The 16812-nt window shown below is 43.3% G+C and overlaps 1 protein-coding gene across 1 annotated transcript in view; it reads left to right on the top strand.

The window, feature by feature from the left end:
* LOC142769297 (uncharacterized) overlaps positions 1 to 16812 on the top strand; it is a 215092-nt gene that overhangs the window by 133049 nt on the left and 65231 nt on the right. The gene's annotated exons all lie outside the window — the stretch shown is intronic.

The raw sequence follows: 16812 nt of genomic DNA, 5'->3' as shown, positions 1-16812 counted from the left end.
GGCAGCATTCACCTTGAAAGCAATTCAAGAAGAGTGCGCGGAAGTCGCTAGTATATATATGTTTAGTTGTAGTATATAGCTTCGTACGTCAACAATTCTCTGTGAAGCCACCCTTGGTGACAGAAAGAAAAATAAATATCATTAACCACTTTTAACTATGATGACGTGCCAGTACCACGATGATTATGGGACACGCTGTAGTGGTAAGCTTAAGATTATTTTGACTACTTGTCGTGCTTTATTGTGCTCCCAAATCGAAATCCCCTTTCAAATAAAAGCTCAATCAATCAAAACGTTCAGTGAAAGCTCCCAAACCAAAGCCCGTTTCGTTGTTCATTTTGCCCTCACGAAAATTAGGCTGCTTTGGCCAGGAGTAAAACCCACGTTATTTTCAGCGCTGCACCTTATACCTCCTGTGCTACCATGGGCCGGTAAAGCTGTGACCCAACGGGCATGTGCTCTTGGTGTTTTCCTTTCTTTTTGTGGGAATGACAATACGAAGTTCAATAAAACTATGCTTTCACGAGCGAAAAGCAGATCATAATAACATACCTCAATTGACATCTGCGAACGGCAGTTGGGTGGGCGCCTCTGCCGTCCTTCAATGAGCGTGAGGTAGGTGCAGAGCCCTAAAATTTTTGCAGCATCATTGAAACTCTACTCTAGTGCCATGTGTCAAGAGACGCAACCAGTTTTCTCGGCACCCTCAATATGAAGATCAAAGGTGAAAGAGAAACAAGCTGGTTGGGTGAGACAGCCTGTGTGGTCGTTGTTTCCATGGTAAATGTCTTGTAAATGTAGTTCGTGATCTCGTGAGTGTTCTCTAATCTTGCCCTGCTTTGAGCGAGTGCCACGCTGCTGCACACGTACCATATTCTAAATTTGAAATAAATTCGCCTAAGAACTTATTCCCACCAAATTTTCGTCATGCCACTGATAGAGACAATACTGTCAAACACCTCCGCATTCAATAGGTCAGGGATCTCAAACTTAGCTCAGCCAGTGGGTCACAGTCACAAAACGTTGCTCCTACAAGGGTCAAGACAGCGACGAAAATAGGAGCCCCCCCCCCCCCCTGTTTGTCAGGGAACAATGTAACGCCATAATTTCAAAGCCATTACTCTTGTCTCATATATGCAAGATTTCTGAAGCGGTCTCGGTGCCAGAATGTCAATGACATATAGATATCTATCTCCAAGATGATGATGGTAAAAATCCTGACGCGTCATGCCGCCCCAATTGAAAATTAAAACGAAGACCAGAATGTTTTGCTCACAGGAGAGTCGTGTTCACACGTGAAATGAAAACATGTGTCGAACAGTTCATCTTATGTACTCTTGAATATATCATGCAGGCAGCGCGCATACACTGTGGCAGATTACCATCGTTTCTCATGACAATTTGCCAATGGTCTGTGTCACGAGCGACTCAACGTGCAGACAACGTGAAAGTATTTGTTTTTCTAGACAGAACACGTGCGTTTTCCTAGTTAATTGTTTACCCCTCTCCCCTGAAGCATGCTTGACCAAAGCACTAGATTTGGCATTTCCTTTCTTTACATGCGTTTTACTTGTGCTGCTTCAGACGCCGTTCAAAGTAAACTGTTTCACCGATGTACACGACGTCACAATCTGTGCATGGGACAGCGTACACCACACCGAGGAACTTCGTTTTGGGTAGTGTTCTGTTTTGCGCCGATGTCACCACTGTTGTGAATCACGAGTCTCAGCTCGCGACTTCTGCGCAGAGCTGATAGACGGAGCGGACAAGGGGACGGTGAGTTGAAGAAACATTCATGAACACATAAACAGAGGTGTTACGTATTCGACACTGGGTCTGACAGCTTAAGAAGCTCGCACGGAGGTGAGACAATGAGCAGGGATTTCTTCGGAAGTTCGTGGACGCTGTCGGGCGCTGCTTCTCGCCGCGCCTCTTGGTTTTTTTATGGACCCTAGGGAACCCTTGCGTCAGCAGCCTCCAATCAGAAACCACCGCTGGCGGTGGGCTGGATTGCACCAATGGGCGAGCGGCTTGCCACACGTTGCGTAAGACACACTATTGCCGCTGATTGCGTCAGCCTGGCTCGCTCGCAGGTTTTGACGCTGGTAGCATTTGTAAACCAATGATGTTCTGTTTGGACTCCAAGGCATAACAGCGCACATTGGTAATCGTTATTGTTATCCGTATAGCCAACATGCAAACTATAATTGAGATAGTTACTACCTGTCACCGGTGCAGGGCCTTTTCCTTACTCTTCAACAAGCACTAGCGTATCACGAAGGTAGAATACCCGTTGGCTACACACAGCGCTCGGGTTTGATTCTAAATCGCAACATGTTTATTTTTTTGCGTCCATACATTTCTTCACTCACTGGCAATGCTAATCACGCAGGTATCACACTTTCTGCGACCCACGCTGCTTAACGCTGTCGGACTAAAGTTGGTGAAGTTAATTTTCACAGATCCTTAATTCATATTGACTCTGGATCACGTGTGGTGCGTAAACGCAATCCAATGGTCATTGAAAGTCCTTATGCGTCAAGTGGGATCAAAAAGGGCTTCATATGTCAGCGGCATCCATCTCCGTTTATTGTTGCTATGACCTAAAAATCATGTTCGGCATACACTCATGTCACCCTGTTCAATTTTAGTGTGTCTCAAGTGATGGAGATCACAACGAACGTGTCAAAGCGACAGACGGGTGGATGTATGGAAGTGGTCAAACTGCCTTTGGTCGGCACTCGGGAAATAGATGTTTCGCATTTAAACGTTATCTTTTTCTTGAATACTTCTAAGTATTTACTAAAGTTTCTTTTATAGCGATCAATGGGGAAGTGGGAGGAAAGAATACTATGCAGAACAAAATACAATCGTAGCAGTGCCTAGCTGGGCCTAGCTGTGCCTAGAACTTAACCTCTAAGATGTCAGATTAAGTTCGAACCATGCGCAGATGGCATGACGTATGAAGCAAACTTTTCTGTCATCGCCAGCTACGTGGGGCAGACCGGATCTTATGTGAACTCTACACTATGGGAACATTGAACTCCGTACGAAGGAGGTGGCCACTACGTGTTTGTCAAAGCACAATCGCGATTGAGGGTGCATTGTCTTTTGGGGAAAAACTGTAGTGACGTATGCCTAGGCATGTCGTATTTAATTTTGAAACGTTTGCCCTTCGGGTGCCCTCTATTCAAAATGTTTGATGGACATCAATATTTTTACTGATAAGGGTTCATCAACATGAATAATTTACCATAGACATTTTAGTTGAAAATCTGGAAACCATGTGCAGTTCTACTTCCCCACGAGCCTCTTTTTTTGAAACAATGCGTCACTGGATACCACCCCCTAAACTCTAGTTCCTTAAAACTTTCTATTGAAGTAAAGAATAATCTATAGCGATAGTTCGAAAAGTTTTTCACACGTTTTACAGTGTGTTATCTCGAAAACATGAGCTCCTCCAACTATAGACATTTTAGGGGCATAACGTATATTGAGAGGCTTGTTCTATTACTCAAGGAATTACATTTCGCTCCAGGGGTCACCCATGGTGCAAGAGTATGTTTGTAGAAAGTCATCGCCTTTAAAAAAAAGGGGGGGGGGCGGTACAATCATGTTTCCCGTATCATTGCGTCATGTTAGAGCACTTTTGCTTCCACAGATGTGAAAAATTCCTCCGGTTTGATGAGTATATTGCAGAGCCCTTCCCGAAGCGATATCAGCTATGTGACGAAGCAATATCAGCTGTGTGAAGAATTATTACTCAATGCAAATCCGCAAATGACAGTAAACTGTAATGTTGTCGGTAAGCAATATCTGAAATGAGAAATTTCCTTGCTAGCAACTTGTAGGCTTGAGCGAATCGGTCTATCTTACAAATAACTTGAATGAGCGCATAATACTATGACAACAAAGAAATACACAAGACCCCAATCAGTGCCAGTGCTGCTGTTATGTGTGTTTCTTTGTTTTCTGTGGTTTCCTGTGTCTTTTCTCGCTGTGCCTATTCTTATTTCTTTTTTTACTTTAAGAAAAAAAAAGAATGCAGTATGCGGCGTCAGCCACCGTTCCAAAGCTGTTGACTGCGTCACGGGGGTTGTGTACGGGCTTCCTTTTTTTTTTGTGACGCTATATACATAGGAAAAACCGGTAGGTGCGTCAATCTGAGATTGAGGAAACACCAGGCCAATTGTCATACCGACGCCCTTTCAGAGGGAGTGTGGGTGAGTCACTCAATTAGAAAAAAATACTAACATCATCGCCAATAGTAATGATCAGGCAACTCGGGAGCTAATCGAGGCTTCGCACACTTTTGGGACTAACTCATGTATCAGCGTTTCATCTATCACACGTCTACAAAAAGTAATATGATATTTGAATAGGAATTCATGACAATACCTTACGTCTTGTGTCACCTGGTTTTTGTGACCACCTGCCTGTATTGTATATATGTGGAAGTCGACGGGAATAGAAAACAGTTGCGAGTTCGGGGCCCGACCTCCTTGTGTTCTCATCATTTTGTGTCGTGTGTTTTCTGTGCCGTTCATAACTATGCCATGTGAGTGTTTGATAACCAGCATTCGGTTGATGAGTAGGTACTTCTTTGATACCAAAATAGGCCCTGCATGTTATCAATGATGTGAACTTGGTTGTGCTCCGTTTTTTGTGTTTCAATACGACCATTGTGAACCCATAAAAAAAAATCGAATGCTTTTCCCTCTTCAGGAAAAAAGCTTGCGCAGTCTTTTATTCTCAAGTGTCAGACGGCCATTTACGTAAATCTTAACACTTTCTGACTAAGGAAATTTCAGTTTCTGGGTTGTTGAGCGAGCTCTGAGTACTTCACGCGGAAATTTGTCTTTTTTGTTCCGGAAACAAAATCTAGCGATTAGATTTTTGTCCTTTTTTGCAGTCACGCGATGAACTGCATCAATATCACCCAGCTTGATGTACGCTACATCCGACTTCGTCGCCCTTTATTTTTATTTTTATTTTTGAAGAATGGTGGTGCAGTGTTTTTCTTTCTCAGATGGCAAACGTTTTATCTTGATGTTGTTGATTGGCGAAACCTGTCTCATATCGGCTACTTCATCAGTAAGTTGATCATTAGATTTCAGTAGTGACTTGTTTTTAGCAGTGGCAATCTCATGTTTATTGCTCATTTCTTCGAATAAAGCATTCATGGCTAACACACTTTCACGGAGCTTCTCAACTTCAGCGCGAAGCTGTTGCACTGCACACGCAAGTTGCACATTCGAGGGTATCATGCAAACAATAGTTAATAAATAATTGAATAATTGACAGCATCGACCTTTGCAACAAGAGCTAACCCAAACTGTGCTTAATTAACCTGCACCAATAAAGAATGTTTTTTAGTGGATCAGAGTTCAAACCACCGTAACCGCAACTGTCAAAATTCGGTTTGTATGGCAAACATTGTCAGCCCTATATGTATAGCATCTCCGTTTGTGTGCTGATGAGCGGCGATGGCGCAGACGCTGTTTCCAGTTGATTGTCGTCACGAAGGATTGCATTAATTTGCTGGTCGATTGAGCATATGTGCTGAAGACCCACACGAAATGTCCCATAGCACGATATGTCGACACCAGATAACCGTCGCAATAGGCGCAAGTGAAACACTCAATGTGTGGCCTCAGATGTTGTTGAATGTGGATGCTAGCGCCACAATCCTCACCTTTATGTCAACACCAAGCGCCATATATATAACTTATACGCCTCTCAACAAGATAGCGTTAAATGTTTGCACAGTTTTCCTGTATACAGGAAAAAAGAGCTAGACTAGCTCAGAGAGCTTGCCACCTGAGGCGCCAGTGGCTTGGTGCAACATTGATAAAATAATGGCAACAAGCCTACGCGTCTGAAGAGAGCAGTCTACGCAGAACTACAAGCGTGTGTAAAACGTGGACAAAAAAAAAGCTTCCCTATATACTGATATGGGTGCTGCTTTTAGCAAATTCATTGATGCGATATTCTGCCATTGTTATTCAATTGATTGATATGTGGGGTTTAACGTCTCAAAACCATGATATGATTAAGAGAGACGCCGTAGTGGAGGGCTCTGGAAATTTCGACCACCTGGGCTTCTTTAACGTGCACCCAAATCTGAGCACACGGGCCTACAACATCCCTCCCTCCATCGGAAATGCAGCCACCACAGCCGGGATTCGATCCCGCGACCTGGGGGTCAGCACCCGAGTACCTTAGCCACTAGACCACCGCGGCGGGGCTTTTTTTATTTCTCTCGGTCATTCTTTACGTGTGCAAAAACGGTACACCACCACGATTCCTAAAAACCACCCACCACGGTTTTGAAATCACAGCAGTGCTCATGTACCTGACCGTTAAAGCAACGATGGGTTCACCCAAAACAGCCATGGAATACTTCCTGATGCACATGTATAGTTAAACGGACGAGCAACAACAAATCATTTTTTTGTCTGCATTGTCGGAAAAAGTTTTCTAATAAGCTTCACATACGGCCGGCAGTTCCTGGTAACTTACTTATGCATCTAAAGTTATTAATTTTAGTGCCTTCAATGCGTTAGTGTTAGTGAGTATTGGGTATACTGTTACAAAGACGCGCAAATGTCACGTATGTATATTTTACGGCTCCTTCCTTTAGCGATTTCCTTCGCCGGTTGAATAGTCAAGCACCTCCTGTCCACAGCGCTCCTCTCCTCCAGTGAGTACTTTTGCAGCCGTGAAAAAATAAATCTCAACAATAGAGGGCATTCACGGGTCCTTAAGTGACGTCTTTGCAAAGAGGGTGTTGTGAATGAACAAGGTCTTTATTTCATTACTACATATTGATATAGTCGTTAACATTTTGAAAGTGAAGGTCACCCCCTTTGTTTTCTGGAAAACAGGCTCATACATCATTTCCTCGTCCGTCATGTACGCCCGTCGTGACGTATATCGTCACACGCAATGGCGTAGCCAGGAAATTATTTTCGGGGTGAAAGTGGAGGTTCAGACGTATAAACGCGGTAGCTTTAAACAGTTCATTTTGCAGATATTATGGCGTTGGTATTGGAGTCGTTGGTGGAAGATAGGCCGTTTGCGCGGAAAGCGGGCATTCTAGCTCAGAACCGCAGAATTTGCTCAACCTACGCGGAAATAAAAAACAAAAACACTATATTAATGTCTTGTACTGGAACGAGTTATATTGCTGGGCATAATCGCACACATAGCACGTGGCGCCAAAAGACGTGAATTGAGCAACGAGTGGGTGTTTTCAGGATTCACCTATTTCAAAGGGATCGGACATAATTATACATCATCAGCACCACAACAATCTATACAAAACGAACAGCTTCCTCGGTTCGCGTGTTGCCTCATGGATGCATATATTGGGCCCTACGCTGATTCGAAATGGGAATACTTCGTGTCGTAGTGGGCACCTGACAACTGTACCTGCAGTAATAATTCATTTATGCATAGAAATGGTCATTGATACGAGCACAGTTTTTTGTTTGCGTAGGGTGCAGTTCAGCCATGCACTGACAACTGAATCATGTTACCAGTTGTGAAAGCGTGTCGCACAAGGCTTTATTAAACATCGCAGATATACTCTTTAAGGTGGAGCTCGAACATCTTCCATTTTCAATGTTAAAGCGTGCGTTCGTATTTGTTCCTGTACAGCTCAGCCGAAAAGTTTTGGGAGCGTCTCAAGCACCCCAATCTTGCGCGAGTGGTCTCACAAAGCCTTATTTGCGATAACTACTTGCTCGAAACTTTAAACTCGTGCTCTTATCAAAGTGAACGTACTTTCGCTGCTTGAATCGACAGCATTCAAATAAATTCTGATTGGAATGCTGACGCAGACTATGAAAAAAATTTGACGCAGACTATGAAAAAATATTTCACATTTTGTGGCTCTTTGACGCCAATAACAGGTCTTTTCCTTTCGATATCATAAACGCGAAAACAAATAGATTCTAAATGTCCAGATCCTTTGTAGGGTAACTAGTGTGTGCATGACCTGTATAATGAGTGAATGAATAAACTTTAGTTATTGTCTGGAAGTTTTTACCGGGCGAGGGCGGGAAGAGGGAATCAACCCCTGTCCTTTCCCACTCTCCGTCGATATAATAACATTTTATTACAATAACAATTTTTCCGCCAGAGTGAGGTCATGGTTTATGTGTACAAAAATTGACATATTAAACTGTTTTGATAAACTTTAATAAACTGCAACTACCTATTGTGAAAACTTCATGTTTCTATGTCAGCTTTGCATCAATGACCTCAATACAAAGTTTGAGGCACTACATTTCAACTTTGTAACGTTTTCTGAAGAAAATTGCAGTACACTTGAGCGTTTCGGGCTTTAACAGACTGATACAACAAAATGATATCATTATCAGGATGCACTTTATTTCCAACGCACTTGTTGGGGGTCCTCTCTGCAAAAAGCTGAGAAAACATTGGCGTGACACGGAGACCCAGATCGTGGCATTTGCAGCAGGTTTTACACAGGTGTACGTTTGTAGACCAAAACAAACAAACCGCACAGTTTGAAGCAAATGTAAAAAGCGCATATGTACAATGAATATCAGAACCCTGTTTCTGAATGACGTACATAACCTGAAATACTAGTGAGTTTGAAGCGAAGAAAAATGTTTATGGTAGCATAAAGTAAACAACAACAACAACAACAACAACAACAACAACAACAACATTAACAACAACATTAACAACAACAACATCATTATTAATAATAATAACATTAATAATAATAATAATAATAATAATAATAATAATAATAATAATAATAATAATAATAATAATAATAATAATAATAATAATAATAATAATAATAATAAATACTTTACTGTACACATCCATAAGAAATACAAAAAACGGGCCTGTCTAAGTCCCAAGGACTTATGCGACTAGGCCCGGCAGAGCCGGTTACAGCGATGTGGATACAAGGAAAACAATAACTCTTGTTGCTTCTTTGCCAACGAACAGTATAATGATTGACACCATTGCTTTTTTGCAGGCAGTAATTAAAAAAGAAGAACAAAGCAGGGACCCAGAGCATACGTGACATACGAGTAGACCACGTGATTTTACAACTCGGCGAGTAATTTCTTTAACTGCTTTTATAAACTCGCTGAAAAAAATTCTTCAGGTAGTGCATTGAAAATTTTTGGAATATATACACACTTCTACATGCTTTCGCGTATCTGTTAGAAAACCGGGGTACAATAAAACGCTTTTTTTTTCTTTCAGGGTTAGACGCATTACATGTGGCACTTTAAAGTCATCACACCAATTGTATCTCAGTAGAACTGTTTTAATAAACAAATTCTGGAATACACAAAAGCCCAAATCCCGAAAAGTAGTACTGGCATCTACCCTACTACCGTAAGCTACACTTTTTAAAATATTTCTAAGTAAACTATCAACGCGTGTTTTCCAGCGTTCTGAGCAAAATTTAATAATAATAATAATAATAATAATATTAATAATAATAATAATAATAATAATAATAATAATAATAATAATAATTCTTGAGCTTTCACGTCCCTAAACAACGATGTGATTATAAGAGACACCTTGTGGAGGACTCCGGAAATTGCGATCATCTAGGGTTCTTTAACGTGCACCTAAATCAAGTACACGGGTCTCAAGCATTTTCGCCTCCATCGAAACTGCAGCTACCGTCGCCGAGATTATTGAGTAATCACGCACACGTAGTTTCAACGCGTGCGTGAACATGTTTGTGGTTGAACATGAGAGAAGTATGTGCAGTAGGTGCACATCTACAACGTTACCTAAAACAATGCCGCAGTACATAGCTATGTATAGTACAAGCTACTGCTAGGTTCACGTTTTATTTTCTTACTACTTCATTTCTATATTCATAGTAAACCTTTCCTACCTATATATAGTTTGCTCCTTAATTAAGCTATAACTTACGGCTCTTTCAGTCATTGGACTCGACGGAGGGGTGGAAGGGGCAGTGGAGCAGATGACAAAAGGAGCATTATTGGTTAAGCGATGCCCCGCTTGTTTCAGCGAAGTCCCTGGGTGTGTTTTTGGGAAGTGCTGTCTCTCTTAAACCCGACCGTTGCGGCGCACGCCCCTTTTTCCCACTTCTCGGGCCATCACCTGGGGAAAATTACGAGACATCCCTGCTCACGATCATTGCGCGTGTTATCAGCAGGACCGTAGCGTTTGTGATTGGAAAGTGGCGAGAGCCGACGCCCGATCATTGGCCTTTAGGGAGAGGATATGGCCAGTTGGGAGAGTAGAGGCATGTTGATTGATTGATATGTGGGGTTTAGCGTCCCAAAACCGCCATATGATTATGAGAGACGCCGTAGTGGAGGGCTCCGGAAATTTCGACCACCTGGGTTTCTTTGACGTGCACCCAAATCTGAGCACACGGGCCTACAACATTTCCGCCTCCATCGGAAATGCAGCCGCCGCAGCCGCCATTTGATCCCGCGACCTGCGGGTCAGCAGCCGAGTACCTTAGCCACTAGACCACCGCGGCGGGGAGAGGAGAGGCCTGTTGTTGTGGGACGATATGGAGGAGGAAAGCCACTGGGTAGAAGGAAGTAGCTTTAGAGCAGAGCATGGTGTAAGAAAAAGAGCCGCGCACATCTTCCCGCGGGAACTCGAGTAAATGCGTCGCAGAGTTGTGGGGTATCGCGTGAATTTTGCGTAGGTGGGTATGGTGTGGGAATGTTTATTGGTTGTTTCGTTTTTATTAAAAATTATGGTCATTCTTGGAGACCTTCGACGCAGGAATTTCGGTCTGTCTGTCTGTACATTTGCCTTTTTGTCCACCCTTAACGGTACCGGACACTCTCAGCGGCACCAGCCGATGCCCCAAACGGCCGACTCCATCCGCAGCGCCCACCAATGTTTCTCAAGATTCAGCGTTCATAGTTTTGCGATTGCCAAATAAAAAGCAATTATCGCGCATATCTGAGGCACAATAACAACATGTATATATTCTGCATGTGCGTGTTTTACTAGAAAAGGCATACATAAGTAATTCTAAGGACCGTATAGCGTTTACCACGCTGCGCTGACCATGCAACGCTTGCACGAAAAGGTGAGTGTTTCCAATGCTTTGCTAAGACGACATGGTGGTGGCACCTGCCCGTCGCTTTGCGTTGTGCACCTAATCACCCCTGATACGGGCGCGCACATCTGTCTCAGAGCCGCGCGCTTCGTTTTCCAAGATAACTGCCAGATGGCGCTCATGTCTCACGTGTGAGGGGACTTTATGTGCTTGTTCACCTCCGCGGCACGCTCGAGGCACTCCAACACAGCGCCTTCAGAATACCATTCACCAATTCTCTTGCGTAGAACATCGAATAGATGTTTTGTTCACTTTCTCCACACGCAACACTATCGTCTTTCGACGACATTTGCAGATTAACATGCAGATGCGGGGCCAAGTTTTATTTCTTATTTATTGAATGAAGGAGAAGCGTTGCCTTGAACGAGTAGTGGGTCGCTGATGTTGGGTTGTGCCCCAAAACTGGTTTAAGGCACTGTTGCTTTCATCACATCTACTCGAGTCAAGCGAGAGCCAAGCAAGGACGCCCTTGACTTAATTCAGAACGCGCGCTCTGCCGCTTATATTCACACCACCCTCACTGGAGGGAGAGGAGTAGGGGAGGAGGGGTCCGCAGCCCCACTGGGCATGCTCGGCCTGAACGCCCGGTAGTGTCTTATCCTTTAATGGCTCCTGGAACGACAGTTTTGCGGGTGTCTTCCTGGGCCGGCACGAGATGCGAGCATGCGCAGGGGAGGGGGGAGGAGGTGGACGGTGCCGAAGTGCGACACCGTTGGTCTAAGAAATGCTCCGCATCTTTTAAATTTAGGTGTGGACACTCTGCGCAACGGCACGAAGTGTCCACACCTACCACGGCAGAGAGACAAGCATGTACAGATCCATTGCTTTAGGAGCTTAGCCCCTAGAAAGCCCAACGTATCCGGCCTTACCTACAGCAAGACATGAAGGAGACTACCCACTGGACACTCGAAGATTCACTCATCAAAGCCAGGCTGAATATGTGGATCACTGCCCTGCACATGACAGCCATTCTCTGCCCAGCAAGCTGACCAGTTTGAAATCATCCGCCATTTTTTATACCGTGGTACTGAAAGCTACAAATCAGAGCACATTGCACATAGTTCCATAAGCTTTTCAAGCAACCAATCAATGAATGAACGTGCTCTCCGTCACGGCGGGCTGGGCGGAGAATGTCCACACCTAAATTGTTTTGCTCACACCATGCAAAGTGAACAGCGGAGTAAAGCCCCTGAATAAAGTAAATGTTACGACATTTATTGTTATTATCTTATGTCCCCTTCTCCTGCGCATCACCTCAACGGTCAATGCATCCATCGGTCAAGTGCCATCACGCACCCCTCACGCGTGTGTTTTTTTTCTTGCTTGTTTTTTTATTTTCCAGCATGCGGCCTTCTTAGCGGTGCCTAACACGGTAACGTGCGCATGTGTGCAGCATGTTCCGCACCTCTTTCGCACTTTAATGACGTGGTTTCCGTTGGTTGTGTTTACGGCTCCCCTTTCGCGCACTTTCAGTTGCAGCATACTTTAAATTCACGGCAAGCTATGTTTTGTATTCAGTATCGCAAGTGAAACGCGCCATGCAGGAAGATAGTGGTTTCATAAAATCTGCTGGGTTGACTTCCAACCATGTCGGCTTTGTGAGGTACGCAAGAGTCTAATAGCACTTCGCTAACATTATTAGGTTCTCGTTCTTGTGCCACATATTCGTTTTTTGTTTATTTGTTACGTAAAAGGTGCAGCAGGAGGCTAATAGCACGTGCCAAAATTTCACCGCGAACGTTTCGCAATGACAAATTGGCCTTTGAAATCGTTATTGGCTGGTTTATTTGCTAGTTTATCGGCCTTTGGTAAATGTACTGCGAACGTTTCGTAAACCAGAAGTGCTCTTTACTGCATTTGGCTTATTGGCCTTTATCAAAACATACGTGAAATGTGATTCGTTTTCTGGCCTATTAGAATAACAATATTGACGTAAACGAAGGCAAAAGCAACAATGTTCATGATATAAGGAAACGTCCTGAAAAACTCGTTATCCCAGCGAACGTTCCGATTTTCAACGTGAAAAAGGTAAATCACACGTATGAACACTTTCACCAGCCCATAGCACATTTCTATTTAGTTAAGTTCATGGGCCAGTGTTATCAACACCCCCAGACCATTTCCTGCTCATTCACGTCAAGAAAAAACCGTACTGATATTCAGGAAGAAACGGGTGAGGTGTCCTCTCGAATGCCTGCCCTATGATCCCAATTCATAAAACTTTTCTTTTCAACGCTGAAGCGCTCGTTACAATTCTAACGACCCTCTGTAACCAAAATTCAATTTCCATACAGGTCGTCAATGCATTTTGCTATAAAGTCTCGAATATCTTTTGTGTGATTGACCTATAGATAAATAGAAACAGTACATTCTCATTTGTGGTCTTGCAATACTGCATCTAGTATTTAAATATGCGTTATATGCACGTGAGTAGCTTGAAGTCGTCACTCTTCTTCCAAACTCCCGAGCTTTAGGGTGAATCATTTATTGCTACTAAGCGCATTGCTATGATCCCCACTCAGCTGACAGCCATTTAGTTCAATTGCATGTTATTCTGTCATAACACACATTACATATATTATATTATGCATGTCATGACGCACACGACATCATATATTTGATATAGCCTGTCACTTACGTTGGTCCTATGCTGCTGCCAGAGTACCGTAGCCTACGTCATCTATGCCATGACAAGGATGACATTATTCTCAGGTTTACACCTGTCATTCATGGTTGTCAAATGCTATTGCCATTTTAAAACTGCACATATACAATAATGAATGTGCCCCAGATATATGTGTGAACATTAAAGCAGCAACACCGTGTGATGTGTGTCAGGACGTGCGTGACATGGATGACATGATATTCTTACTACGACGTGTCATCCATCTTCGGGATACACTCATGACACTCCCCGTCAATCTCAACGCTACGTTTAGTGGAACAGCCACAAGAACATCAAGATTGTGTCATATATTTCATGCAGACATGATACTTATCTGAAGACTTCTCATTCATGTTCTCCATTCATTCAGGCCTTTTCATGCTAATTGATAGGGATGAAAATGCAATGCTTAGAGGCTAACTAACGGCCACAAGTGCACCACAACCACCTCAAGTGCGCCATTAACGAACACGATATACACGCGTGAGACTTATGAGAATAAAACCAACTGCCCAACCACATTTGGTTCAGAATTTTAAATATTAAAATTACAAACTAAAACTGGTTCGATGTTTTGGGACCCAGCCAGCAGACTGTCAAATATGTATGTTTACAGTTAAAATGATACTGCAGTCTTCACCGGTCTTTTAAATCGTCATACACTGATTCTATGTGATGCAAATTTGGGGAAATATGCAGTTAATAAAGGCACCAGGACAGTAGCAAGATCGCGTCATGTATAAAATAATGCATGAGTAATGCATCAGATGTTCATGTGATGACGTCTCATTTATGTTCGCAACACAGATGCTATGCTATGGTGATTTTGTCACATACCAAGTTATTATTCTTCAGGTATCACCAAGTAATGAACAAGACAATAGCTCAGAGTAGTACGTCATTTTCAGGCAGTTTCTGGCACCGTCTGCACTGAACAATATGGCTGCTGACCATATTTTCATGTTTGAGCTCGGAACATGCACGCATTTGCGTGGTGTCTGCTCTAGAATATTTAGTACACTCTCTTTGGGTGTACCACAGGGTTTTTTTTTTTTAAAGAAGATAGTCTTTCTTCGGGTACTTGGACGCAAAAATTTTGATCTGTCTGTCTATCTGTCTATTTGTACATTTGTCTGTTTGTCCGCTGAAACGATACCCTAAATGGCCAAAATCCAACCCCATCCACAGTGCCCTCCAATAGTGCTCAAGTTTCAGCATCCCCACTTGTGGGATTCTCAATTAAAAAGCAACTCTTGCGCGTATATAGGGAACAATAATAACACGTCAATATGCTGTGTGTGTGGCTTTACAAGAGAAGGCATACATAAGTGATTCTAAAGACCGTAGCGTTTATCACGCTGCGCTGACAATGCCACGCTATGCGCAAAAAGGCAAGCGCTTCCAACGCTTTGCTAAGACGGCTAAGACGACACGGCAGTGGCACCTACCCATCGCTTTGCGTTCTGCACCTTATCGCCTCCGAGAAAGGCGCGCATGCCATCCATCGATCGTTTTCGAAGATAACTGCCAGATAGCGCTCGTGTCTGACGTGCCTCGATGCGCTCGTTCGCCTTCACTGCACGGGTCGAGGTACTCTAACTTAGCACCTCCAGAATACAATTCACCAATTTTCTCGTGCAGAAAATCAAATAAACGTTTTGTCACTTTCTTCAGACGCACGACTATCGTCTTTCGACGACATTTGCAGTGAAACATGCCGCTACGGGGCCAATGTTTTCTTGTATTTACTGCTGTTTCTTATCACTAAAATGACGTTGTATACGTGATTGAGAGCACTTTGTTAAAATAATTTCTTATATTGATGACTGCATATATTTTACTCTGCTCTAATGATTTTAGAATTGTGGTTTGAGAGGTTTCACGTGCTGAAATCAAGATTCGATAAAGTGGCCCTCCAGTCTGAAAGACACAGGAAATATTTATCACCACAGGTTCGCATAGACATCGCAGACTGCACTATACTCTACCATTTTGCGTCTGTCGAAGAAGTCATGTTTAGCAACGGTGGTGCAAATATCTATTTCATGGTAATTTAACTACAGAAGGTTTACTTTTTATGTAAATATCAGGGCACGAAGCACCTCGTACAAAAATAACCTCCGAGCTAAAGCTTGTTACGAAGGTTGAGTAGTTAAAAAAACAACGCTCACACTTCAGCTTCACGAGCCACAAACGTGGATGAATCAAGACACATTTTGACGTAAATGTTCTGCATATTTAAATCGACTGTTGTGCATCATAACAAAGTGTGGCTTGACTTTAGGGGACAAAATAAGACAAACACATGCACTGTGCCAAGTAGCACTCTTTGTAGAGTCAACCAAAAAAGTTTACAGGCCATGCGAAAGCGTGGCCAAAAGGCATGTAGCGAAATTTCCGCTACGTCACCTACGGTCGACAGCACCGCAGCGCCAGAGAAGCATCCCTTCCTTCATCCATGGCCTGTCTCTTTTATGACTGGGTGCGAACAAGTGTCACTTGACACTTTTCAACACGACGCGAACTCTGCCATCTGTGTGTACGTCTAGCTCAAGAGAAGTCTGTGAGCATGAATGTTATGAGCCGCAATCATTGTCAGAAACTTGTCAGCAGAATGTTGTTTGAGGAACGCCCCGATACCTTTGGTCCTCCTGTCAAAATAAATAGAAATGTGATGGTCACATTGTAGATAAGCGTTGCGCGGTAAAGCTGTGAACTAACATTGCGTTGCGCTGCAGTGCGAATTCGAAAAGGCCAGTGAATAACAATAAAACCCGTTTTTGATCTAGCACTCTGGTCGACGGTAGATGGCTCACCACTAGGTGGCAGAGACAGGCAGTTTCGCATGTGCTCGAGTGGTCTGTAAAATTTAGCTGTGGTCTGTACTTCAGCGTAAAACAGCTCCAGAACTTCCGAAGAGACTTGGTATCTACGTTGATGCGCTCCCGTGTGCAAAAACATGCGATCGATTGAAAGCCATAATGGCCACGTGTCAGTGACGGCGAAGTCCAAAAATACCATA

This window comes from Rhipicephalus microplus, chromosome 8 (assembly GCF_043290135.1).
Source record: "Rhipicephalus microplus isolate Deutch F79 chromosome 8, USDA_Rmic, whole genome shotgun sequence".
Lineage (NCBI taxonomy): Eukaryota > Metazoa > Arthropoda > Arachnida > Ixodida > Ixodidae > Rhipicephalus > Rhipicephalus microplus.
The sequence above is the reverse complement of the archived record's forward strand: the minus strand, read 5'-3'. Positions and strand labels throughout refer to the sequence as shown.